We start from the raw sequence: 26917 nt of genomic DNA on the forward strand, positions 1-26917 counted from the left end.
CCGTGCAAACAACTTGTCTAGATCCCTCTCTCTCTCAACTCTGAATGCAAAAATGATCTCCCCTTTGCTCTCTTTGCCTCTTAAACCCTTGTTCTTTAGTATTCCACTCTGCTTCTTCTCTCTTTGCTCTCTCAATGCATTGAAGTCCCTTTTTCTTCCTATTCTACCCTATTTATAGTAGTAACCCTACTGTTTGTGTTGGAAATTAGAGTTGTAGCATTGGAATGTGTGCACAAGAGGGAGAAGAGAGCTCAAAGTACAAGAACAAAATCTTGCTTACTAAGTTGCTTAGAGTACAACTTGGGTACACTCTCCCACACATGATAGTGACCCATAGGCTATTTATATAGCCTCTGCCAAGCTAGGGTTAGGGTTTTCCTTGCCCCTAGGGCTATTCACACTCATCTGCCCTTATACTCCCTTGCTTATAGTGGGTTTCTATGCCTGTCTTCTAACACCCCCCTCAATGCCAGGGCAGCATTGGATTACAAGGCATGTAAGATATTCCCCCCCTTCTTGGGATGCCTTTATAAATCAGGCTTACAAGGTTGTTTTTAGGTAGATGATTTTAAAGAGTCAAAACAGTCGATCTTCAGATGGATTGGAGGCATAGTTGGCCACCAATTCTTTGGGTATATCAGGAGTGTTGGGACATTTACTAGTGATATGCCCTGTCTTCTTGCATTTGTTACATTTCATCTTCTCGGGATACATCTTCCAACAGTTGTTTACAAGATGTCCTTTTTTCTTACAGAAAGAACATCTAGTGAGAGCTGTATGTACCAATACTTGATCACGGGAAGTTGAAGATGCCTGACCGTTGTTGTTTTCTTTGTGGTTCCTCTTTTCTTCATCCAAACAGGATTGAATGGTACTTGCCAATGTAGGATCTGGAATGTTGGTGAGAGTGGTTACAACAATAGGAAACACCTGTTTTATAGCTTTTAGGAGAATAGCAATAGCATCTTCTTCATGTATTGGAGCTTGTACAGAGGCAAGTTGTGCCATAAGTCCCTTCATGATGTGAGAGATGAATTTTTCCAAATCTTCTCCTGATCGATATTCCAAGCTAAAGAATTCAATTTTAAGGAAGATTTTAGTATTTTTACTAGTGGCTCCATAGAGATTTTCAAGCTCATCCCATTTTTCTTTAGCAGTGTTTAGTTGATCAACATGATGAATGAGGGATTCATCTAAGTGTAACATTATGATTGCTTGAGCACGTTGGTCATCCTCTATATCAACCAAATTTGCAGAGTTTACAACTCTACTCAAGTATGTCACTGAGTGTTTGTCTTGCCAACGTATCAAATCCGAACATGTCATGATGCCAGGGAAACTACAACCGCTTGACATCCCCCAAATGAAATGGGAATTCATTAGTGTGGATTTTGTTGTAGGCCTACCCCAAGTCCAGGGAGGATACAACTCCATCATGGTTGTGGTTGACATGCTTACTAAGGTTGCACACCTTATTCCAGTAAAGACAAGCTATAAAGCCTCAGACATTGCAAGATTATTTATCAAGGAGATATTCAAGCTACATGGTTTACCCAGAAGAATCATTAGTGACCGAGATTCTCTCTTCACATCACACTTCTGGAGAGCTATCTTTGAAGCTATTGGGACTCAACTCTGTTTTAGCACCGTCTACCATCCCCAAACGGATGGCCAAACAGAGCGAGTAAATCAAGTCATCAAGGATATGCTTAGGGCATACTGCTGTCGAGAGCCGAAGAGGTGGATTCAATACTTGCCTTTGGTTGAATTTGCCTACAATGCTTCTTACCAGCAGGGCATTCAGATGACCCCTTTTCAAGCATTATATGGTCATGATTGCAGAAGTCCCCTAAACTTTTCTGATCCAACCCTAAGAGTTGAAGCGTCAAGACAGATGTTGGAAGACATGGATGATCAAATAAAGTCAATAAGACAAGATATACAAGCGGCCAAGGATAGACAAAAGGCATACGCAGATTTGAAACGTCAAGAAAGAGTCTTCGAAGAAGGAGACATGGTCTTCATTCGTGTACGCCCTAAAAAGAGTTCTCTATCCCTAGGAGAATGCAAGAAGCTAAGTCCAAGGTATTGTGGACCGTACAAAATCCTCAAATGCCTAGGACCCAATGCTTATAGATTGCAACTCCTTAAGAACCTAAAGGTTCACAATGTATTCCATATCAGCCTATTGAAAAAAATATGCACCCAACCCTAATCATGTACTTGATGACCAACAAATTGTAATGCCTAGTCAAGGAGTCCTTGAACTAAGGCCGGATAGGATCTTAGATGTTAGGGAGAGACAGTTAAGATCTAGAACCTTAAGAGAATGCCTCGTCCAGTGGAAAGATTATTCCAAAGATGATGCCACCTGGGTAGATGAAGGCACTCTCAACCATCAGTATCCCCAATTTATCTCGAGATGAGGACATCTTGATTCCTCTAAGGGGGAGAGAATGTAACAATTCAGAACAGAAAAACCCTTTTTAATAAAATAAAAACAAATTTTTTTAATCCCCTCCTTCTCCCCCAGCCGACGTCATGCTGGAGGGGAGGGAGGGAAGCCACGTTCAAGCAGCACGATGGGGCTCATGTGGAGCCTTAGCCATGCGTGCTGCCGCGTAAGGGGAGGGAGGAACCTCTCCCTCCCCCTATTTAAATCACTGGGGGGGGGGGGAACAAAAATAGAGTGCTGCCGCCCGCTGATTCTGCCAGGAGAGAAGACGAAGGAAAAAAAAAGGGGTTGCACCTGCTACTGCTATGAGAGGATCATGAGGGAGATGGAAAGGCTGCCGCGGCTATTGCGAGATGGGAGAGGTGGAGACGTCGCGTACCGCCAAGCTATCATTGGCCTCTGCCATCGCAGCCTGTGACCATTTCGTCAGCACGGGTCCACATTTCCACTGCCTTTTTCCTCCTACCACACATGGAAGCTCTTAGAAGCTTCTAAAAAGGAGCTTAATAAGCCCCTAGTCCCCCCAAAAGATCTAAGGCCTTAAAGGTCTTATTATCCCCATTGTGCTTAAAACCCTTAAGCCCCCTTTCACGCCCTGTGTCCTAAAACCTCCCAAGACCCCCTTCTTGTGCCTTACGAAACCCTTTTTATTACCCCCCCGTGTTTAAAGCATTATATACCCCTTCCCATAGTTGGAACCCAACCCCCGTGTTTTCCTTAGAGCTCTCCTGCACCTTGTCTCTTTTCCACACCTTTTTATTCCCGTTCGTGCGAGCTTACAAAGGCCATTAAGCCTTCCCCATGGATTCAATGGGTCTTAGTTGTAAAAGATTCTAAAACACCCTTTCAAATTCCCGAATTCAAGGAGGGAGCCTTTCAAAAAAACTACTAGTGCAAGGGAGCGATAGTGGAATTCTAAGGAGGAGTTGTAAAGCTGCTTCCACATTCAAAAAACTACAATTGCGATGCCTCCTAAGAAAGTCCAAGGCGTGCCGCGGGAGGGTCATCTCCCGGTATCCATGTGGATATCTCACCCCAAAACCAGGTTTTTCTTCTTGGCTTTAATTCGGTTTTAAGTCGATCATGCAAAGAGAAATTGTTAGGGATAGGATATATTTGTCCGAGTTATTTGTAATGAAGGAGTTTAGCTTATTTGAGTGAATGGTAATGTATAGAACTTAGTTTCCTTCGAATTGCATCAAGCATTATAAATTACGAGCAAGATTATCCATTTACTATAGTAGTATATTTTAGTTAAATCCTAAAGGTATAGAAATTATATCTTGCACCATTAGTCTTATCGCAACGAATCATTGTAAATGATTAAATTCATGAAAGGTTTCTTTCGTTGCTCAAATTACTAGGAAGTTATCATTGCTAATTGCACATCGTAGCAAGGGAAATATTTGTTATTTGGCATGAGTTCATCTGCAAGGAAAAAGGAAGTTTAATTTGAACTGTATTGACTGAAAAGTAAATTGTCACAAGGATAGAAAAACTGTGACAAGACGATTAATATTACCTTCCAAAAGATATCCAAACCAATCTAAACATAGAAATATTCATACCCCAGCACTTGACTACTTCCCTTATTGTAGGGTTTAAAAAAATTCGTAAAGATAAAGAACTAGGGCTATTCCCGAGATCCTTAAAAAGAAACCCTAGGCTCGACATACATCAACTTAAAGGATCTAAAATGGATTATTCCATCGCAGGACTTGCACAGCAAGTACGAAATCATTTAGTCTTGTGATTGATTCACAAGGAGAAAGGGTAAAAAAAAACCCTCAATAAGGATGGCAGATCCCTATGCAAGTTATCTTGCAAAAGGACGTATTTTTGGATATCCTTCTAAATAAGGAAAGTTGTAAACCGGAAACTAGCATACCTAAGGAACTTTAGGGTTGACCAAGTTGGGTTAATAAGGTATGCCCTACACCGGAATGTAAAGGATCTTGCCAATTTACAAGACACCTTGGGAACGAGTGCTGATACACTCAAAAGGAAATAACACTTCCTTAGCAGTTTGCCAAACAACACAGTTGATTAATGAAAATGTTTGTCCTTGCTAGAGATTTTAGGGCTCTGTTTGAATTATGAATTACAAATTAAATGAATACCTATACTTCAGGTGAAAGGCCTGAAGGAAGAGGCAGTTTCAATTACCCCCGACTATCTGCCTAACCCTAACCAAGGGGGTTGTTCACCGTGCCAGGAACGTGGACTGAACCCGCCACGAGAGGTCTCTCCGTTGAGCTCTACTTGGAGTAGGAGGACGTTTGGGTGCCAGGGGGGGCTCTGGCCGTAAATCCCTCGCCTTTCGGGTCCTGCACAAGAGGCTAATGTGACTCGGGATTGGATCTCGAGGCCCGCATACTAGTTTACGGGCGGAAGCTTGGAATTGTGATCCCTGGGAATCAATGGATAGCCCTCGGGCGGATTATGGACAAGCCTACGGGCGGAACTTCTTGTATTTCAAAGATAAAATGATGAAATGTTAAAAAAAAGAACTTTCTTGATATTGTTTTTCTATGTCACGTGATAAGGTTACGTGAAGGAACCAGTGCTTAACAGGATTAATTAAAGAAGCTGATTGTTATATGTCAAATTAATGTGTTAGATAATTACATAACTAAAACCAAACCGAGGAAAGTGCGGAGGATGGGCCATGGGTCCGTCCTACGGTTGGGTGGTCCCGGTTAGCTGGGAACTTTTCTCAAAAATCTCGAAGAACAGCGGGATGATCATCATCATCAAAATGAATAACGAGAGCGATGACCTAGAGTTACCTCTTACCCGATTTACGCTGTTTTAGGGGAATGGAATGGGACTATGCCTTATGGCAGAGAGGTTGAGCCTTGCATCCCTCTCGTTTCCCATTCTCCTTGAACTAAGTGCAGCGTGAATCCGCTTCGGACCTGGCGTTTCTACGTAAAGTAGTTTGCTCGGGTCTGACGCTAGTTGCTGTTAGCTAATGACCAATCATGAAAACCCTAATTCCGGTCGATCCTAAGTGGGAACGGCCAGGATACTTCCGCTACGTGGCAGACGCGGGAAGACCTAGATCGCAAAACCCATAACATTCCATGGGAGTGCCGGGCGGAGTTTTCTAGACATCCTTTCCGATGGACTGCTAAGACGTGTCCTGGATGATACTAGTGGACACGTTACAACTTCCAAGTGCTCTCAAAACATCCCTTGTCTTCCTTACTCCAGGTGTATTAATAGAAGGAATACCCAACTCATCATCAATGCTCTGTTCTGAGCCACTGGATTCACCATCCACATAAGAGTGACCTGCATTCACATCAAACATGGGCTCATCTATCTTCTCTTTTCCTTTTTGTGATACCTGCATACTACTATCTAGATTGCTTTGAGGAGATTCTCCTGATCTTAATCTGCCTGTCCATGGCGAAGAATGTGAACCACTATTAGAGGACACTCGAGGTCCACTAATATCTTGTGACTGTTGCTGTGAATTCTGTGCAGCATTACCATTTTGTGCATCTACATTATCAATCACATTTACTAGTTTATACCAACTACTCATCTCATAAAAAACAGCATCTTTGCTCACTGTAAACTTATGCGTAGAAGGATTATAGCATCTATACCCTTTCTGCTCTGCAGAGAGTAACCAATAAAGATGCACTTCCCAGCTTTTGGATCCAACTTGGATCTCAACTCATCTGGAACATGAATATAGGCAATGCAACCAAAAAATTTCAAATGAGAAATATCTAGTTTCCTACCAGTATACCTCTCCTCTGGAGTCATGCCATGTATTGTTGTAGTGGGAGTCTTGTTCATTATGTAGACTGCTGTAGCAACTACCTCAGCCCAATAAAAATTTGGCAGGTCTTTTTCATTGAGTATGGCATGAGATACCTGTCCAATATTCCTATTTTTTCTTTCTGCAATTCCATTTTGTTGTGGGGTATGACTACATGAATATTGCTGCTTTATGCCATGCTCCTGCAAGAACCTTGCAAACTCATTTGAGAGGTACTCTCCCCCTCCATCTGACCTTAGGCATTTTATTTGCAGGCCTATTTCTTTTTCAACCATAGCTTTAAGAGTTTTGAAATGCCCAAAAACTTCACTTTTCTTTTTCATAAAATACACCCAAACTTTTCTGCTATAGTCATCAATAAAAGTGACAAAACAATGACAACCTCCAATAGATGCAACTTTAGTAGTCCACACATCAGAGTGGATTAATTTCAATGGCTTCTTACTCTCGAACATGTCTAGGAAATGGTTTCCTTGCCTGTTTTCCAAATTGACAGGCTTCACATACCTTATGCATTTCTGCAACCTTGAATTTAGGCAATCCTACAACGATATTTTGGGCTTACATTGATTAAAGTCGCTGTATAATAACATGACCAATGCGTTTATTCCAGATATCAATATCTGCAACTACACCGGTCCCATGTGCAAACATTGCTACACTCAATTCAGGCATGTCTGCATCCAACGTAAACATTCTGCCCTTCTTCTTTCCTTTTGCTATCAAGCGACCTTTATTTTTCATATCCTCAACAAAGCATCCATGAGGATTAAATCTGACCTGCAAGCCCTGCTCAACCATTTGACCAACAAAAACCAGGTTCTTGGTGATATTCGGGACATGAAATACATCCTACATGTATTTCTTTTTCCCATCCTGCATAGACAAAGAAATTTTTCCAATCTGCACAATAGGATGTGCAGTATCATCACCAGTCTCCACAAATGCTGGTTTTTCCATTTTCCTTGCATCCTGCATCCATTCTGCATGACCTGTCATGTGGTTTGATGCACTTGAGTCAACATACCACACATCGTTGCTTTCTTTTGCACTTGTCACAGAATTGGTCATGTGCTGCACCATAAACAAATGCTCATTTCTGTCATCACCCTGTCTACTAGAAGATGCATAATTCCCTTGTTGCAATTTTTCATTCATGATGTCATTCTGCTTTTTATAGCAGTCTTTAGCCATATGACCCATTTTACCACAGTAGTAGCATTCAACATTGCTGTTTGCATTTTTCCCTCTTTGCCATCCACCACGACCTCTTTGGCTCCCCTGCCTCTAGAGTTACCACGTCCTCCTCCATAGGACTGGTTTTCTTGAGTATGCTGCATATTCTGATTTCTACCACGGCCTCCAAATCGGCCTCCTCTACCTCTGCCTGTACCTCTTCCAGCATTTGAGTAGAAGACAGCTTCTTTTGAAATTCCTCCTGAAGAAGATGCACCACCATTTCTCTGCTCCTCAGAAATTAGAAGAGCAATCAACTCCTCAAAATCAAGAAATCTTTCACGGATGGAAATGAGTGTTCGGAACTGTGCATAATCCTTTCCTAGACCATTCAAGTCACAGAAACTAAATCATCATCTTCCACTGGCAACCCAATGGAAGCAAGTGCATCTGCAATCTTCTTCAGCTTCATGTAGTAGTCATTGATGCTCATACTTTCTCTTTGCACATTGTGCAACTCTTGCTTGAGCTGCATTTTCCTGGCTTGCGTATTTGTGCTATACATTTTTGACAAAGTATCCCATGCCTCTTTTGGCATACTTGCATCTTGAATATGCACAATCATAGAGTCTGAAATACTGATAGACAGTTAGTACATAACTTTTCTGGCTCTCTCATGCCATCCTTTAAATGCTTGCATTTGCTGTTGATTGGGAACATCAGGAAGAATTGGTTCTTCTTCATTTCCTGCAACAAATTCCCAATATCCTTTTCCCATAAGGAAATTTGTCATTCTAAACTTCCATGCTTGGAAGTTGTTCTTGTCAAGCTTTTTAGTGATAATCTGTGAAAGAGAATCAGATGCCATTACAAAACACTGTAAAAAATTCTGTCACTGCAAAAACACAACTTCAGCCTCACAAGGGCAAATCTACAAAACTGACGAAAGTGGTATTTGACCACACAGTCACTTCCTAGTGACGATTTTGCATCAACAAGTAACAAGGATGATTCTGTAACTCCCAATGTCTCTGCGCACAGGCATACAATGCAATTTCTACGGTAACTTTTCACCGACCTGTAGAATAGTGATTGCATAGCAAAAAACAGGGCCTTTTACTGAGTGCGTGCAGAAAACTTTCGCCTCCAAAACAGGCCCCGAAATGGCCTCAAATCAAAAAAACAGGGCTACACAGCGAAGGGCGTCTCAATCTGAGACAATGCACTCTTGCACTTTTCAGCTGTGCTACCTGCAAAGACTTGCTCCCAAAATCGAAAAATGAAAGCAACATTGGTCCTCTTACCAGAACACCGCGAACTTGGTTTGCTTTCTTGAGCTCCTTACCACAAACCAGACTCTGATACCATTTCAAGATTGTGGGAGAGAAGGAAGGAGTCTCACTTGTAGCTTTCTCACTTGCACAATGGGGGAATACACACACAGGTGGAGGCTGAAAACAGTTTTCCTCTTCTTAGTTGTGTAAGCCAAAAAGAACTCTAGTACAGAGAAATAGAAGAACCCTATATATGGGTCTCAAACCAAACTCAACTAACTAAGGTGGCATACTAACTGAGCCACGAACTAAAGTAGATAAGGATAGCTGTCATCTAGTTATTATTCATGGGCGGTGTACCAATCACATCTGCAGCTAACAAGTCAGTGACATAAATGCACAATGGTTACCCTGGCATATCACGAGTGGAGCTCGATATCTCAACACGACCGTGGCCTAGGCCTTTTTTTCCATTGTCCTCCTATTCTCCTAGCTTCCTTCCTACCGCCCATCTACCTTTACAAATGGCACAGGTGAGAGCCCGGAGCTCTTTAAATTAAATCATGATGCTCTGGCTCTCTTTTACAAAAGTATTAACCTGCACTTTTTCGTGTGCGCCTTTTTTGTTTATTTAGGACTTTTTTGCACTTCTTATGTTTCCATATTTTTCTTGGCGTACCTTCGTCTTCCGTTTCACTTTTGCCTTGGCTTTTGTCTTCTGCTTTAGATTTTCCAGATTTTCCACCTTGTTTGTCTAAGGGTTAACATTACCCCCTCCTAGACGAGTGCCAGTCCCATGGCACTCACAGTCGTAGATAGTAGGCTTTAGCATGACCGAAGAAGTGGGTGGCAAGGACATCTGTGGTTGCCTTGGAGGATTTCTAGTGGTGGGAAAATGAAGGTTGTTGGAGCCACATTGTTGGCATGGGGGGATGGTGGTAGAGTGGTTGGAGTTGGGGGTAGGATTGTTCACTGTTGGGAATTGCACTGGGCTGGCACAGGTATTGGCTTTCTGGAGATTCTGCACATGAAGATTCTTGGCAGGCTTGCAGGATGATAAAGGATAAGAATTCAAAGTTGAGTGTTGATGAAGAGCAAACGACACTTTCGTTGGAGTCTTCAATACCTGCAATTGAAAACCTATCATATGTGGTCTCTCCCTTGGGATAGTGCTAGTCTTCTTTATTGTGCACAAGACATAGTTCAATTAGTTTGGGATACAGGTCAAGCTCTAAGTAAGCTGAGAGTATTGTCCTGAACTCGAGGACCCAACCTATGTATATATTTCAGTGCAGATACTATGTGAGTGCTCGTGCATACTTAGATATTCCATAATTAGAAGACCGTAGGCTGATTTCTCGTAACAACATGTGGATAAAGCAAAGTTGTCCATGTTGAGAAGAAGTATACATGAAGGTGTATGAGACATCCTTTGCGTTGTGACACCAGGATGTAGCATAATCGAATACATTGACACCAAACTTTCGGTCGTTGGTAGCCATTGGGCATGCTCGACGAGTATGGTGTACTTTTCATGGCCATTCGTGCAGTGCTTACCACGATCGATTGCAATGATACTAAGGCAGAGTGCAAAAAGGAATCGTGCAAATGGGTCAGGGTGACAGGTCTAACCATAGGTGAGACAATCTCCCTAAGTATGTCCTACCCTTGACGTGCCTTTACCAATTGTGGGGGATGTGTAGAGGGCTAGGGAACTAGAGACGAAGCCAGCCGACCAAGGTCGCTGGGCGTACTTAATTTGAGGATCCCTAAGTGTCATGCTGTGTTTGTGAGTGCTTCTGTTTTTTTCTTTTCTTTTCTTTTCTTTTCTTTTTTCTTTTTCTTTTTCTTTTTCTTCTTTCCTTTTGATTCCCACACATTTTTTTAAAAATAAAAGAATAACATGAGTACAACCATTGCAATACGTTGAGGCCACAACCTTTCCATGGGTTGGAAAATGTCGAGATTCGAAGGCTCTGGAAATGGATATTATATCGATGATTGTGCCCTAGCCTCGTTGCTAGAGAAACCGTCGTTGAGATGGGGAGATACACTAGAGATTTTGTAAAACCTCTTTGTAACGTGCAATGTTGGTACAATTGAGGTAACACTTGTCGTAAGTGCCAGGTGTAGAGTTTGACCCAGAAAGAGAGAGTGGTCACACTGATCATGCTTTGGGCCATGCGATATGGGCCATTAGCAAGGGTGTTTTTCGCTTTCGGCATTGTGGCTTTGTCATGACTCTTTGTGAGGTTGGTGGTCTTACGGTGACTTGGGCATTGAACACTTTTCGTACAAAGACATGTGTCGTCCGGCATCCACTTGACGCTTCGTGAGAGTATATGTAAATCACATGCGTCAATTATGATGAACAGTTGCAATGCAAAAATATATTACTTCATCTAAACCCTATGGTGTTGATTGCAATGCATCTCATATGAGCTTGTTAAAGACGTGCCATGCATTAATAGTAAGGAAGGTTTGTATAGTTGGGGGAGGCTTGGCCCTTTAACCACTTAAAAACACAAAGTTGTGGCACGATGGCATTTGGCAAGCAGCTCATACAATATAGGTCCTACTTGATCTGTATAAGGCGGGGTGAATTTGGGTGATCAGGCGATTGGGGATGTGCCGGTGGTGGGCTTCTAGTAGGCTGAGCAGGGAAGATATCGACCAGGACCCGAATGGTGTGGTCCCTAGCCGCAGGTGTTTCAAGAATGCTTTTAAACAATTCATTAAATTCACGCTTGTCTCTAGCTTCCTTCTCCTCTTTCGAGCACCTGTGCTCAAGCGTCTGGTGGGGACCTGCATGGCTGGTGTTGCCACACCCTGGGTGCTCCCTTGAGCTTGTGTTTTCCTGGCCTGGGAAGTTTTTGGCCTGCATTCGGGGCGTTGTCACTTGGGGCCTCGTTTCTTTGCATACCTCTTAAGGGTAGGCACATAACGTTCTGGTGGAGGAGCTTGTGCTGCATGCTCCCTCCAATGGCGGATAGCATCCTTGCAAGCCAGTTGCACTAGGTGCTCCATGACGGCTACTGTAGAGGAACCTGCAAAATGTGAACCAAGGTTAGGCTTTGAGGCAGGGTAGAATTATTTGCATGGAAGGGATTAAATAGTGGATTATCAAGCACATATGAGGAGGAGGGGCGAGGTCAGGCATGCAGTGTCTATTATAAAGGGATGGCCCCCGTGATGATGTTTGTCCTGCTTGGACTGTGGGGCATATTCCAGCCATTAGCAAATCTTGGCTTATGCTAAGTTGCATGGACTGGTTGTCATGGAGTGGAGCAGGTCTCATCCCTAGAAGGATAGATCAAAAATGGGGGTGAGCCTATAGAAAGGAACGACGCCCCGTCTACGCTTGCAGAGGTATTGGTTAGGGCTTCCTATGGCGGTAATGAGGGTTGCATGCCCTCCACCTAGAGGCGGAAATGGTCACACAACTTCTAGATGTGTGGTGAGAGGAGGGCCTGAGGAGCTTAGCCTGTCAAATCCAACTCTTCTCGCTGTGCTTGACAATCATTGCTTGGGTGTGTTGATATTTTCTATATAGGGTCACAAAACTCATTGTTTATTTATGTACATATTTCTGAATCTATGTCACTTCATGAGGATAAAAAACCAATTATAGAACTCAGGATTGTACTGGATGTTGGCACACGCATCCAGTACTCATGCCAACTTACTCAATAACAATAGATATTTTGCAACATCGAGTAGCATGGTACCTTGTCCAAGTCTACTGGCAACATGTAACTCCTCCTCAGTGGTGAGAACCTTATCAGCTAGAGAGCTCTTGGATATTTCCGACTAAGTCCATACCCCAAATGGCAGTTAGTACTTGAAAGGAAGTCGGCACCACATAGGTTGGGTCTCTTTGAGAACGCCATTCAGCCAATCGCTCCTCTGAGATTGTCATAATCTGGGCTCCTAGTTCGGCCATTGCAACACGGTTTTCAAACCAACGTTTTTCAAATTGACTTCAACCCTTTGATTGTTGATTTAGTCGCTCTATCTCTAAGAGATTTGGTTGGCAAAGTACATCATTAAATGTGACAATTAAGCGTAGTTCATCGGCTTCCTCCTCAGAGGTGAGTCGTATGCGCTCATGTAGGAGCATGTCATAGTGCTCGTCAAGATGTTCTTGCTCTTCCCAAGATAGGGGAAATGGCAAGCATTCCCCAAGCTGCTTCTTGGGAAATAAACCCATGTTTGCAAGGACGTAGACATGTGCAAATACTTTGAGTTTAGCATCCAACTCAATTAAGCATTCTATGAAACTTCTATGTTCAATGGGGACTTGCTCAATTGCTATCTCATGCAAGGTTCTAGGAGCTTCCTTAGGTTTTAGCATAGCTGGGGGCTCAGGTCTAGATGAGCAAGATTGGTCAACACTAGGATTTCTTATGCTCTTGGGGTTTCCATGTTTCTCCTGAGGCATTGCTTCTATTGTGTCATGGTTTTCCTTGGATGTGACCGGTATAGTCTTATCACCCTATTGTGACAATGTTGTATTGGTCAATGCGAGTTCTGTTGTTGATGGATTGAATGTTGCAAGCAACCATTTATGGTAATGGTTGCTTTGATTTTTCAGAGCACATGGATGTGTTTGAGGTTTCACCACTACTAGGAGAGATGGCAATGGGTTCATTCATGGGTGGACTCGATGCTTTATTCCTCAGCTCTTCGGCACGCTTGGTCTCAATCTTCTTGGGGTCTACAACCTCTTGCAACTTCCGTTGTTGTTTTCGTTGTTTTCTCTTCTCTTTCTTAGGCATTCGAGGTGTATCCCTAGAAGACTGGGGACCTTGAACTAGGTCTCGTTGATGTGCTTGGTTGGGCCTTAGCATTCTCTTTCTCTAGTGTGTCCTTATGGGGCAATGTGGCCTGCTGAACATCTTCGCTAGGGTTTTGAGGATACAATTGCCTCTCTGTTTACTCCTCAAGGCTAGGCTTTAGGTGCTTTGGAAGTGCTGGAGTTGTCAAGAATGTTGGTTGCAACACCTCCTCCACAAGTGAATAGCTAAGGACACGTTCCGCAAGGGGCATTGTCACGGTCAAGGGCTGTGACTGTGGGGGAGCTACGGAGCTCTACCCCGAGACCGGACCGCTTATTGATCAAGCATTTCAAGCCGAGCTGCCATGGCTATCTCTCACATAGCTGGCATGCAATGCCTACCTTGTGGGTGTAGTGAGCTTACCTTGATGCTCGATCAAGTTCCCTCCTCTCTCTCACACTCCGGTAGCTCCACGATCCTTGTGGCAAGCTCAAGCAACCTCAATCCCTCTCCGTCAAGCTCCATCCTCCATAGCCGCGCGAGACGAGTGAAGAGAAGAAGGGAAGGAAAGATGAAGAGAGAAGATGGGGAGCTTCTTCCCCATGATCCCTCACTCACTCACACTCACTCCCTCACTCCCTCACAGTCCCTCAATCCCTCACTCAAGCACAAGAAAGAAGTTAAGAAGCAAGAGAAGAAGAAGAAGAAGCTTTAGCCACACCCAAGGATGAACTTCTCATTCACTTTTGAACTTTATATACATGCCCTACTTTTTGGGCGGTCATCCCCACTTTTTACATGGCCGAGCATTAGCCTAGGCTCTCTTTTCCTATTTCCCACCATTCTAACCTATCCCGTTTCCACTAATGCATACAATTGGCATGGGAGTGAGCCCGGCGCTCTTTTTATCGGGATTCGCGAGCGCCTTTATATTCAATGGTGCGCTTTTACTCTTTTCTTTTCTCGAGGCGACACCGTCGTTCAAATTTTCAAAGTCTGACCTCCATCCAAGATGCCTTTTCCTTTCTTTGTCCTGTGCCTTCTTGGTTGTATCCTTCTTCCATTTCTCTCGCACTTCTGCTCCATTTTTTGTTCCTTTGTGTGTTGAGTGTTGAAATGACTTGTTTTTTGGCTGATTTTTGTTGTTTTTGAGAGCTGAATGGTTGATTTTATGGGATGATTGGTTGATTTAGAAGTGGTTTGAGAGTGTTTTGGATGATATTGATTGTGTTTTGGAAGTTCATGATGTTTGTTAATGGTTCTGTGATGTTCTGATAGGTTCTGAATGGTTCTGTATACCTTCTGTTTTGTTCTGTTTTGGTCTGTTTTGATCTGATTGTCTTCTGTAAGGAGGGATAGAGTATTGATTGATGAAGAATGAGATATTGTGAAAGTTTATTGAATGGTTTGTGAGAGTTTGAAATGGTTTGAGAGTGAGTTATGAGGTTTTGATGACCTTCTGTAACCTTCTGTAGGTCTTCTGTAGAGCTTCTGTTCTGTTCTGTTCTGTTTCTGTTCTGCTTCTGTACTGTCTCTGTTCTGGTACTGTTCTGTAGACTGTTCTGTAAGTGTTCTGTGGAATGTATGTGTGACTTTGGGGAAAAGTTTTCTAGCCTTGGAAAGAGGTGAATACAAGTGCAAAAGAGCTGAAGGAAGTGGAAGAAGTAGCTGTTAAAGACTCAAGTGAAGACTAGAGTGAAGTGACAGTAGTGAGCTGTGAAGAGACACTGTAGTGGCTCTGGTGACTCTTCATATCAGACATACCTCTTGGGAGGGGTATCCACGACCTAAGAGTGATTATTGAGTGTGATTTTTGAGAGATTGTAGTGAGGATATGATGTATTATTGATGGAGTGTGTGAGAGAGAGTCAGAGATAGCCAATTTTATTCAAACAGAGTGATTGTATATGAGAGATTGAGAGAGAAGACTATGAAGATATTGAAGATGAATACTATGTGAGGTATTTCCATTCAAAGATGGTGTACTTCTTTGATTCCTTTGTTCCATTGATGGATTTTGTGAGGATGTTGAAGAATATGGTTGATTCTATTAAAAACCGTGGGAGATTTACATGATGTTGCATGAAGATTTGTTGTGCCAGGTGTTCTTTTCTTCATTGTGATAATATGAAACATGATAAACAAGCTTGTTGATGTTACAAGATAGATTTTCTTGCAAGAGAATTCCCTTTTCCTTGGTGTTCCTCTCGGGGCTCCATGTTTTTGGTGCGCAGCCGGGGAAAATTGCCATCAACAAGCACCAGAAGAGGCTGAAAATGAAGGAATTGGCATTGCCAAGAAGAGAAGAATTCAATGGATGATTGTAAAGTTCCTTCTTCCACTGAAGAGTTGGAATTTCTCATAATCAAAGCCACTTTCCACAAGAAGTTCATCCCACAATGGCGGAAACATATCACCATCATGATGCATGCTTTATGTGATGGACAGTTTCCTCTTCCTGTTGAAGCAGCAGAAACTTGTATCTTGGTGGCAAACTGTTTGGGAACAAACTGAAGAGCAAAAGCGGAGAGAATGACCATCCATGGAAGATTTGGCATTCATTGAGAAGTTTCCAGACAACATCAAGTGGGAGATTGTGAAGAAGCTTCAGGAGTCTTGGTCTGTAGAGGTTCACAGGGACAAGAAGGAAAAGAGTTGGAATTTGTTCGTGGACGCTCAACAGCAAGATACATGGGATGCTTGGTGTACTGATAATCTTCTGTTTGTTCAATTAGCAACCCACTGGAAGTTGGTAGACAGAGTGTTTTTCACAACATACACTATTGAAACCATCAGAAGTTGGCATTACTATGATGATGGCACTACCACAATGCTCAGACGTATGCATTTTGACACCTTCAGAACTGAATACCTTCCCCTGTGTAGTGGCATGAAAGCAGAATTCAGGGACGTTGAGAGGAAAGAAGTAGAAGAAATGTTGGCAAGAGAGTCCTCAAGAGACTGAGGCCTTCTGTTAACCCTCTGTGGAGCACTAACAACATAGTGGAGTCAACCCCCTGATGAATGACGCAATAAAAAGGCAAGCGTTAGAACGAGTCCAGAGGTACGTGAGAAGAGAGAAAGCAAGAATCAAAGCTGAGAGCGAGCTCGCAGTAGAAGCCGCCTTTGACGCCCTTGCGGAACTCTTTACAGAAGTCCCAATGGCACATCAAGCCCTTCCTCCTCCTGCTGGAGGTCCACTTCCAAGCCAGATCCGTCCTGGAAATATTGATGACAGACCAGCGAATGTAGTCCCATTGCCAGTTTTTAAGGGAGAGTACAATGAAGACCCCGATCTTCATATAGCAGAGTTTATGGTAGCGTGTGTGGCTAACAATGCCAGAACCCCTGAGCATTGGTTAGCGATATTCCCCACCACTTTCAAGGGCGCAGCGTTTCAGTGGTATGAGAGACAAGCAGCAGGAACTTTTGGCACATGGGACGACCTGAAGTTGGCCTTCCTCACTAAATTCACGCGTGAAGGTTTTGAAGAGCGGATGAGAGAGGAATTTATGAACCTAAGTCAGTCCTCTGGAGAAAGAGTGGAAGCCTATGTCTCACGAATGGAATCCATCCTGAAGAGATGGACTAACCATAATCTAGATGATGGCATTCAGAAGGGAGTGTTTCTCAGAGGATTACAACCAGAAGTCCGTAAGTTTGTGGAGCTACAAAGACCAGCCACCCTGCAAGCTGCAACAGAAGGTGCAAGACTGTACGATGAAGTGGAAGCTAGATTAGCAATGAATACAGGAAGAGGAGTCCTACCTCCTCTGGTGCCATGAATGATGTACCCACCAAATGCAGTCCCAGGGACTGTTCCCTACCCCTACCAACAGATGCCCCCGGTATCACAGTACAGTGCACCCAATCCACAGTGGCCACAATCCATGCCTCAAATGATGGTTCAACCACAACAACAATGGTCTCAACCAATTTCCTCAATGCCAAATCAGCAGCAACAGTGGAACCCTACCAACTGGAGTCAACAGCCAACAGTTCAAACAGGAGCACTGAATCAGAACCAGAACAGAGACCCCTCTGTACCAGCCCAACCAGTTTATGCAGTGATTATAGAAACTCCTCAAAACCCTCCTGCCAGTGCCTCAGGAGGAGAAAGCTTGAAGGATTATTTATCCAACTCAGTTGCAAACATCAAAAAGGAGTTGATGGATGTGATCACAGAGCAACTACAGACGTTGAAAGTGAATACCGCTAGCGTATCCAATGTAGCAGGAGCAGGAAGAGATGTGATGCGGTCAAATACTTGGTGTGGTAAGTGTCATCAAGCAGGCCATTTAGCCACTGAATGTACACGAAAACCAACCATCCCTGGAGCCTTTTGTTCCTACTGTTTGCGGAAGAATCATACAGAGGACATTTGCTCTCTGAAGGAGATGCATGATAGGAGAAGAAAGGAAGAAGACGCAAGATTTAACTTGTTGGAATCCAAAATGACAACACAAGATATTGGACCCAAGCCTAGAGAGTTTGGTCCTAATTTCGGACCCAGAAGATTTCCTTCTCAAAGTTACAGAGGAAGACAGTCTGGCGGTGGTCAGAGATCAGAAGTGGAATGTTACAGATGCGGAGAAAAGGGACACATCTCACCAAACTGTCCAAATCCTCGAAGGTCAGTGGATTACAAGCCCTTATGCAGTCGATGCAAAGGAGAATGCCACACTGCAAAAGATTGTCCAAGCCCAGCCCCAGTGAAAAACAGTGCTACTGATAGTCCGTCCAAGGCCCAAGAGCCTACCTCCAATTTGGTAGAATTGGAAGTTGCTGCCATCACGCGTGCAAAGCAGAAGGAACCACCTATCCAGAAAGAGAATAACCCTCCTGCCAGAATAGTGAAGTTCAATCTTCCACCAGAAGAATAGAACAGAACAGAGCCTAACAGTGCCGTACAGAGCCCTACAGTGCCACAGAGAGTTACAGAGACAGTTACAGAGACAGGACCAGAGGTCCAGGATACAGAAGAGGAGGAAGTGCCACAAGTGGCAGAAGAAGTTCCTGTAATTCCTCTGATGGAAGAAAGAGGGAAAATGAAAATGGGTATTGCCCCATTCCCTAACCGATTAGAAAAGCCAGTGGATCCTATTAAGGAATACGATCTGGTCAGAGATCTAGATACCTTTAAACTAAACCTTACATTCCGACAATTATTGATGTTGTCTCCCAGTTGCCGAAAACGGTTCAAAAGTATACTGACGAAAAGACGTGGTTTAAGGATTGCTCCCTCAACAGCAACAAAGTCCAACAAGGCTCCAAAGCCTGTAAAAGAAGTGGATGTGGCTAATGCTTTCCTAGATCCGGGTACTCCAGAGACTGGCGTATGGATAGAAGGTTACTTCATCGCAAATGCACTAATTGATGGAGGCTCATCAGTGAACATTATGACGGATGTGACGATGAAGGATCTAGGCCTATAAGGTGTGCAACCAACCCAATGGCTCATCAGATTGGCGGATCAGAGTAGAATCAAGCCTTTGGGCATTCTTCCATATGTGAAGACTACAGTGGCTGGAAAAGATTATTGGTTGACCTATTTGGTGGTGAAGCCAAACTCTTATGGTACATCCTATCCTCTGTTACTGGGCAGACCATGGCTTTTTGAAGCCCGAGCAAGGACGGATTGGTTTAAAGGAGCTTTGACCTTGGGCAGAGGACCCAACAAAGTGGTGCTGAAACTGTATGGTTCTCAAAAAGGACATGGCTCCACCTCCTTGGAATTATCTTCTAATTCCCCTAAAGAGGCTACAGATGGAACATCAGCAGACGAAGATGCTGTCAAACAGATCCTTCCCAAGAAAACAGTGGCACATTCCTTAACAGTGGATACTGTAAGCCGACTTCCAAAAGATGCAAAGCCATTATCATTGGGTGAATACTTCCTGCCTGAATCAGGAATGCCTTCTGAAATCACTTTTGACAGTGAGATAGAAGCATGGATGTACTGCTCTCCCTGTTACATGGTCACAGCAGAAGCAGAAACAGAGACAGAGACAGGAGAGAAACCAGAGAATCTGTTCTTCTATTACAGAGCTCCTACAGAGACAGAAGCAGAAGCAGAAGCAGAAGCAGAAGCAGAAACAGAAACAGACGCAGAGACAGAGACAGAGACAGAAGAGGATGGATATGATATGGACGAAGAAGATTATGAAAGTGAGCCAGAGGAGTCTATCCCACCCGAAGAGGATACATTTGAGGAAGAAGTTCCAGAAGCATCAGAAGCAGACGAGCTCATGCTATGGGACAGAATGGTGATGGTACCATTTGGTCTGGTAAATGGATCTTCTCATATGCAAAACCTTTATAAGAAATGGTTTAAGAAGAGCAAGCCGTCTTTCAGCAGTGGCTCCTGCCGTCCTAACCAATCCTTGCCAAAGAAAGATGATGATGATGCACCATGCCAACAAGCACCAGTCCCACCAACCCAACAAGCATCAGAGGGTCCCTGTTATGTGACGTTCCTGGATGTGTCATTATCAGAAGATGAGCCTTCAAGCCAAGAGGTAATTAATTTTGAAACCAAATCCGAAATGGCGCTTATCCCATTCCAACGTCTTAAGGAGCAACCTAAGTCTCCACCAAAAGAAGAAGTTGGTTCTAGTGGGACATCAGAAGAGGACATCACTCCCTTGAAGGAGTTGGATCTGTATCCAGAAGCAGTCCGCGGGACCTTCATCCGTGAAGTAGAAGGTGAAAGGCAGTTAACCTTTGTGGATTCAGAAGGCACTGAACGCCACTTGAAGGTGGGTAGCAGTCTCCCAGAACAGGAGTTGTCAACCTTGTACAATTTGTTGAAAGAAAATTTGGACGTGTTTGCATGGTCTTACAAAGACCTAAAGGGGATTGATCCCACAATATGTCAACATCATATTGACTTGGAGCCTGATGCCAAGCCAGTACGGCAACGACAGAGGCAAATGAACCCGAATTATTCCACATTGGTGAAAGCAGAGCTGCTGAAGCTTCTGGAAGCCGAGTTCATTTATCCAGTGGCAAATAGTGAATGGGTTTCACCCATCGTGGTTGTACCCAAGAAGAATGGAAAATTGCGAATATGTGTGGGTTTTCGAAAGCTTAATTCCAAGACAAAGAAGGATCACTTTCCTATCCCTTTCACAGACCAACTGTTGGACACAGTGGCAGGACATGAACTTTATTCTCTTCTGGATGGATTCAGCGGATACAACCAAGTGCAAATCGCAGAAGAAGACCAATCCAAAACAACCTTCACCACAGAATGGGGGACCTACGCTTATCGAGTGATGCCATTTGGGCTCTGCAATGCCCCTGCTACTTTCCAACGAGTCATGATGGCTACATTTCAAAATCATCTGCACGACTTCATTGAGGTATATTTGGATGACTTCTGTGTCTATAGTTTGATCAGTGAACATTGGGGACATTTGGAACAATGCTTTGACCAATGCCGGGAGTATGGGATTTCCCTCAACCCCGACAAATGCATCTTTGGGATTTCTTCTGGAGTTCTGTTGGGCCACATTGTCTCTGCACAAGGGATATCAACAGACCCTGCAAAGATCGAAAAGATTGCAGCTCTGGTAGCACCCACCAACCTCAAACAGTTGAGGGGATTCCTAGGCCATGTGGGTTACTACAGAAGGTTCATAGCCCATTTTGCGACAAAGGCAACTTCCTTGCACAAGCTTCTGAGGAAAGATGCAGAGTTTACTTGGACGGAAGATTGTGACAAAGCCTTCCACACTCTGAAGCAGTGTCTGATAGAGGCACCCATTCTGCAACCTCCTGATTGGACGAAAGAGTTCCACGTACACACTGATGCGTCAATTGAAGGCTTAGGTGCTGTCCTCTGCCAAAAGGGCTCCTCGAAGTTGGATCAACCGATCTATTATGCAAGCCGAAAAGTCACTGATAGGGAATGGAACTATACAGTGACCGAGCTGGAGTGCTTGGCAATGGTGTTTGCCCTGGAGAAGTTCCGCCATTACCTCCTATCCACCCACTTTAAATTTTATGTGGATCATGAGGCCCTGTCCTTCCTGATGAACAAAGCAGATGTGAAAGGACGAATGATGAGATGGCTCCTTCTATTCCAGGAGTTTGATTTTGAGGTGATTACTAAGCCTGGTCGTTCTCATGTTCTGGCTGATCATCTGTCGTGTATCCCACAAACTGCAGACGAGGAGCAGGATCATCCAGACCTCCCTGATGCTTCCCTATTTTTGGTAGAAACTGTCACTCCCTGGTATGCGGACATTGCTAATCTGCTAGCAACCCAACAGTACCCTCCGGGTATCTCTAGTCGGGAAAGGAAGAAGCTCATGCTAGAATCAGCCCCCTACACCCTGCTCGGCGGTGCACTGTACAAGAAAGGCAAAGATGAAGTGCTCAGAAGATGTGTTGCAGGAAAAGAGATTGGGATTGTTCTGAAGGCTTGCCACGATGAGCCATGTGGAGGTCACTTTGCAGGAGAAGCTACAGCCAGGAAGGCTCTGCTAGCAGGATATTGGTGGCCTACCATCCACAAAGATTCCTATGATTACTGTAAAAGATGTGATGCTTGTCAAAGAATGGGGAAACCCACGAAGACAAGTGCCATGCCATTGCAACCTATCCTTCCGTTGAAGCCGTTTGAGAAGTGGGGCATTGACTTCGTAGGTCCAATCGATCTTCCTACCAGAAGGAAACAGAACCGATACATCCTCGTATGTACGGATTATGTCACAAAGTGGTGTGAAGCTAAAGCCCTCAAGTGGGACGATGGTAACAGCGTGGCCCTGTTCATGTACGAGAATATCATCACCCGTTTTGGTAGTCCCTTAGAGCTGGTAAGTGACAAAGGCACTCATTTCCTTAACAAATTCATGGAAGAGTTGACAGAGTTGTATAAGATCCGCCATCGCAAGTCCACTCCTTATTACCCCAGAGCTAACGGCCAAGTCGAAGTCACCAATCGCATCCTCTGCTCGATTCTGACAAGAACAATTGCCACACATCGTCGTGATTGGGACGATCGACTTACAGAGGCCCTCTGGGCGTACAGAACCTCCCATAAAGCAGCAACGGAACAGACACCTTTCCAGTTGGTGTATGGTACAGAAGCAGTTTTTCCTGTTGAACTAGAACTACCCTCTTTGAGAGTGGCTATCAAAGAGCGTTTGGGGGAAGATGATTCACTGCAACGCCGTCTCCTGCACTTGGAATGTTTGGACGAAATTCGTCGGATGGCTCTACAGTGCATGGAAGCTACGCAAGCTCGACGTAAGGCTTACCATGACAGTTTCATCAAGCACAAGGAGTTCAAAGAAGGTGATTTGGTCCTAGCCTATGATTCATGATTTGGCAAGTTTCCTGGCAAGCTCCAACAGCGGTGGATGGGCCCCTATAAGGTACTTGCAGTCAACCCTAATGGCTCTGTCCAAGTACAGACCTTGGATGCCTCTGATGATCCCTTTCTGATCAATGGATATCGCCTGAAGAAGTACTTTCCTCCTTGGGGATCTTGACAATTACGGACACTTGATCTTTTCCCTCGTTGGCGCGGCACTGTACTTGTTATGATGCTACTTCTGATAGCCGTTCTTCAATCACTTCTGATGAAGAGGGTGCAACCCTCTGTCCCCTCCAAACCCCCTTCTAGTCTTGATCTCTTATCCTCTATTTTCCACCAGCATCAGTGGCGAGGTTGGTTCATGGGAGAAAAGGACTTAGGTCCCTGTCATGCCGACTTATTCTTCGAGAAAAGGTGGAAACACCCTCGGGAATAGGGAAAAAAGAAAAGAAGAAAAAGAAAAAAAAACAAAGAAGAAAAAAAAAACAAATAAATAAACAAATCTGTTATGAGAGAAAAGGAAGCAATTCCCTGTCATAGCAGGCCTCGTTCCAAGGAAAGGTGGTAAACACCCTTGGGCGAGAAGCTGGCTGTGGAAAAGGTGGTAACACCCAGCAGTCCAGAAAGTGGATTCATTAATTGATATCCCTAGGATCCAATTCCGACGCTGCCTCCCTTGGTACGCTGTGTCCTGGGTCTCTTTGCAAAGTGACTAACTGTCCTCTAGCGGATGACATGTCCTATTCAACACAATATTCGATTTGATGGCTACCTCCCTGGATACGCCTCTTCAACAACTGATGATGCGATCTTCATCGACACACCCCTTGAGTGATGTGAGCTTTCATCCTAACCGGATGGGGAAGTGCGTATGGGTTGGCCTCTGTATCTATCAACAGAGAGTGAGACAGAGGGTGGGGCGAGAGACCAGTCTTTTCCCTTCAAATCGAATGAGAGGTGAGAAGTGTGAATGAAGTGTTGCATGCACGGGATGGGCCTCTCAAAGCACAAAGCACGATTTGTTTCTGTGCACTGCACCATAAGGCTCCCTGGCCTTCCTTCTCGCACCGTATGCCGGCACAGGGCGGGATGCACAATTGCACCATCAAATGCGCACAAGGCATACAACCTTTGCACAAGTGACTGTGAGGATTACATCAATGGGTTTCAGGAAAAGGCTGCCCTGCTGTATCTATCCACAGAGCGTGAGACAGAGGGTGGGTTGAGTTTGACTGGAGTTTCTTCAATCAATTACCGAGAGGTGAGATTGAGGGACGTTACGACACTTGGAGTCAGGTATGTTCCCGTTTCCCTATGCACCCACGGGATGGGTCTTTGCCATCATCACAAGACACATCACCCTATTTTGTACACTGCACTGTAAGGCTCCCTTGCCTTCCTCCTTGCACCTATGCCAGACGGGTTGGACGCACTAATGCACCATCAACTGTGCACCCTGGCATACTCCTTTCTACACCATTTCCCCCTTGTCGATTCCTCAACCGGGTATGAGATACGGGTTTCAATCCTTTTTCCTTAAGTGATATTAGTCATGGGGCGAGTGACTGTTCTTTCATTTCATTTGAGTGACTGTGAGTTGAGTGCAATATCCCTCATCATCGACGAATTTCCTGCGATTCCTTCTATCAGCTGCCTCCCTGGGTGCTGCCGCGTGGTCCCTTCCATGACGGACGTGTGCTGTGAAGATGCCTTGGTACCTCCAAACGCCGACAACAACACTGGACGTGCCATCGACACTCAACCTTGATTCTTGACGAAACGGGCCAAGTTTATCTAACCCTACACTTTGGTTTCTTCGTGCTGGTCATGTTTTAAGTGTGGGGACGTTAGTGGATGGTCTGTGGCGTGGTCCTAGGTTCCTAATGCTCGGTTAACCCTATCCGTTAAGGTCTTAAGTGTGGGGACGCGTCCCTGCGCGTCTATGTTGCATACTCATTTGCATATGCCTTATCTTGCTCATGCATGAATGCCTTGCCTTGCTTTTACCCTCCTGGGGTCCCTTCCCACCCGCCCGGTTATGTTCCACCCACCCTTGGGGCTGTTCCCCTGCAGTTTTCCTTCATTCCCTGATTTTGAGGTCCTGTTATGTGAATGCATCCTACGTTCACCAAAGTCCTCATCCAACCTCATAGCCCTGTTCCCCCCATTGAACTGATCATTTTTCCTTTTTACCTACCCCTGTTCTGGTGCATGGTTTTTGAGTTATTAATTTTTGAAGCATTTTACGCAATTTAGACGGTTTTCCATGTGAACGCACTTTTCTTGCTTCGAAACCGTGATCTGACGTCATAGCCCTGACCAACGCTTTTCCCCTAACATTTTTCCTTTTTATTCCGTATCATTCCGCTATATGGTTTGTCCATTATTAATTTTCCGGGTTTTTAAGACTTTTTCGTGCGTATTTTTGACATTTTTCCATGTGAACCTGCCCTATTTGCATCAGCATTCCAAATTGATTTGACAGCCGTGTCTCCTGTGCCTTCCCCTACCTTTTTCCTTTTTCCTCCTCCCTCTTTCGACTTTTGGATTTTTTATTATTCATTTTTAAATGCGTTTTCGGGAGTCTTTTTGGAGTTTTTTCACATGTGAACCCCTCCTCCTTCCACCAGAACTATAGTTTAACGTGATAACCCTGTGTCCTCCTTCCTGCAGACATTTTTCCTTCTTACTGCATGTCATTCCGGTGAATGGTTTGTCCGATATTAATTTCCGATCCCATTTTCGGGTTTGTTTTTTGGGTTTTTCCCATGTGAACGCGTCTTACCTTAGTCGGAATTATGTTTTGACGTGATACGATTGTCGGGCACATCTTTCTGCACAGTTTTCCTTTTTTCTGCACTTCATTCCGATGCACAGATTTTTCGATATTAATTTTTAAATTGCGTTTTTGGTTCGTTTTTTGTGTTTTTTGCACGTGACCACCCTTTATCCCTCCCGGAACCCCCGTCCCGTATTTTTCTTGTTTTCTCCCTATCGTCCTGCCTACTTTTTGTTTTTACGCTATTTCGTTTTGACATCCGGATTGGGAGTTATTAATTTTTCTTTATTTTTACGTTTTTTCTCGCGCTTGTTTTGCGTGTGAACGCGCCCTTTTTGGATTTAACGCGTCTTCACGCGCCCCGGTCGTGTCCGCGTAACCCGTACCATCTTCCCGGTGCCATTTCAATCCCGTCACGGCAAATTTTTTTACCCTGCCCCGCGCACGAGCGCGGGACGGGGGTACGCGCCTTTGTCCCCATCCCATGGCCCCCCCATGGGCCTCCCATCCCTTCCCCCCACCTGACCACCCCATGGCCCCCCCCCATGGGCCCCCCCCCCCCACCTCTTCCCCCCCAACTGCCCACCCCTTCCCCCCAACCGTCCTCTTCTCTCTCTTCTCCCGTCCTCTTTTCTCTCTCTCTCTCTCTCTCTCTCTCTCTCTCTCTCTGTGCGTTCTTTCTCTCTCTCTTCTTGCCTCTTCTCCCTGCCCCCCGCAGTGCTTCTCCTTTCTCCCCCCACTCCCTCCTCCTCCTGCATTCCCCCCTCCTCCTACTCCTCCTTCCCCTTCTTTTCCCTCCATTGCTTCCACCTCCCTCTCCTCTTCTCCCTGCCTCCATCGCCTCTCCTCCTTCCCCTCCCCTCTCTCCCTCTCCTTTCCCTGCGTACTCCCTTTCTTCCCTTCCTCTCCTCCCTCCCTCCTCTCCCGCCTTCCTTCCTCCATCTTCTTCCCCTCATCCTGCTCCTTTCCTTCCTCTCCCTCCTACACTGCAACATCGTCGTCGTCGGCCCGCCTCCTGGACGCCTCGTCGGCCGCCTCCTTCTCCGCCGTCACGCCGCCTCTGCAGCTCCCGCCCGCGACACCGCCCCCCGCCCTTGGTTCCAGCCCGCCCTGCCTCCAGCCCGTCGTGCCCGGACGACGTTGCCCTGCCTCCCGCTCGTCCTGGGCCGCCCGTCCCGTCTCCAGCCCTCACGCCTCGCCTGCAGCCGTCCCCGCCTTCGACGCCATCACGCCTGGCTTGCCGCCTGCCGTCGCCTTGGCCGCCGCCGTTCGCGCCCCGTTGTCGCCGCCGACATCGTCCGTGTCCCCCGCCGTCCTCGCCTAGCACCACGGTG

Source organism: Lygodium microphyllum, chromosome 9 (assembly GCF_053477565.2).
Source record: "Lygodium microphyllum isolate KBCC chromosome 9, Lygodium_microphyllum_v1.1.10, whole genome shotgun sequence".
NCBI lineage: Eukaryota > Viridiplantae > Streptophyta > Polypodiopsida > Schizaeales > Lygodiaceae > Lygodium > Lygodium microphyllum.